At 36.8% G+C, this 1928-nt stretch overlaps 1 long non-coding RNA gene across 1 annotated transcript; it reads left to right on the top strand.

The window, feature by feature from the left end:
• Window positions 1–930: 930 nt before the first annotated feature.
• Window positions 931–1444, top strand: LOC114823362 (uncharacterized). Its single transcript, XR_003771451.2, has 2 exons — window positions 931–1165; window positions 1255–1444. It is a non-coding gene; the product is annotated as an uncharacterized lncRNA (long non-coding RNA).
• Window positions 1445–1928: the final 484 nt, after the last annotated feature.

The raw sequence follows: 1928 nt of genomic DNA on the forward strand, positions 1-1928 counted from the left end.
GTCTCTTTTTAAAGGTTGAGACGTTCCTAACACATCCTCAGAAGGAATCTTCCTTAAAATATGCCATCTTGACCTCCAAAACACCCAAAACGTCCAAAAACATCAATATAGGAAAGATGCATGTTGGTCAAATGGTTGAGTAGAAAAATCTGAAATTTTGACACAATCATCTTGAAAGACTCACGAATATCCTCCAATTGGAATCACTCCAAAATTCATCCATTTGATCACTTTTTGCTCTAGAGGAAGTCGAACGTCCTACATTGAAAATACATAACAAAGTATCAAAATTCTATCAAAATAACCAATAAATTATAACCAAAATTAGGGTAAAATATATGGTATAATATGGACTCATCAAATACCTCCAAACTTAGCTTTTTGCTTGTCCTCAAGCAAAACAAAACTAAAAAACAAAGATAAAAACTAACAAACTAGAAACTTAAACAAAAATTAACTAAGACAAAATTTTCACCTTCATGTTGCCAGCCATAGAAAACATTAAAAATCAGAACATCTTTTCAAAAGTTCAAACTAATCCCACTATAGAGTCTAACCATTTAGAATCAATTAGAAAAGAATTCATGAACTTCCCTTGGTGTTAAATGAACCAATATAGTTAATGAGACTCGACTAAAATCCCTACCAGTTCCCTTAAGCTATCGATCCAACCCATGTAACGAGCTTTTGGTCAATTACTTCCAAACCACAAAGGCTTTATGGCGTTAGGCATAGAACACTCCTAAAAACTTATTAAGTCGAGCTGAAAAGGGTACGAAACCAACTAATCATTTGGCAAAAATTTGTCAGGTGCTGGGATCGAACTCGTGACCTGGGGGCAGGAATAGGAATGCCGAAAGCCTCCGCCCACCGCTAGCATTGGGCTATAAAAACTAAGTTTCAGCCCCATTACCTTCATTTCCAAACCTAGCCGTTTTTCTCGCTAAACTCTCTCTAACCTCGAGCCCGACCGAGAGGGCTCTCTCCTTTTCTCTCAAACCTAAAATCAAAACCGAAACACCTAGCCCTCATCATTTCTACTCCTCGCGATGTCTTCTCAGCCAAACCCAGAAGCACCCCTTAAACGCACAGCACCGAGTTCCATTGAGTCCACTACGCTTGCAAACGGAGTTGCTGGCATACTGAAAATTTGAGAGTCCAAAAGGTAAACCCTCATCCGAATTTCTTTGATGTTAATCTGCACTGCTCAGTTGGAGGGAAAAATAATACATGCATGCTCTGATCTGTGCGCAGGAGAACTCGCAGAGTCCACGATTTTCAAATCCCAAAGGAAGGTAATAGCCGACAACCGCCGAACTTGTATGTAAAAAAATTATTTTATTAAAATGTGAGAGAGAGTGAGTGAAAGAGGGTCCAGCGATATAGAGGTCATCACAGCAACCCCACTGTAAGCATTTCATAATTCAGACTCCAGTTCACATTCCTTTTAAATTTCTGCACTTTGATGTTGATCTTGAATGCTAAGCTGTGAGTAGATGAATGCTGCTGAGTGCATGATTCAGTCGATTCCCGTATTTGATTCAAATTCAACCACAAAATTAAAATTGCACTAGAATAAATTCCAAATAAAATACTTATTAACTAAAAAAAATTCTGTTTTTGTGTTTTTCAATTTTTTGAATTTTTTAAATCTTTTTATTTTTGTGAAAAAGAATACAAGGAAGAAAATAAAATAAACGCAAATAAGAAGAAAAGAGTTAGAAAAATTGGGTTACTTCTCAATTAGCGCTTTAGTTAACGTCTATAGTTAGATAGATTTGAAAGAATCTGGTAACGTCTATAGTTAGATAGATTTGAAAGAATCTGGTGATCACGTGATTTGTTCTTTTAGAGTCAACCATTCCTTGGCAGCATCGGAGGCTAATAGTAGATACGGAGTGCGGTGGTTATCAATTGTGCATCTGAAT

This window comes from Malus domestica, chromosome 06 (assembly GCF_042453785.1).
Source record: "Malus domestica chromosome 06, GDT2T_hap1".
NCBI lineage: Eukaryota > Viridiplantae > Streptophyta > Magnoliopsida > Rosales > Rosaceae > Malus > Malus domestica.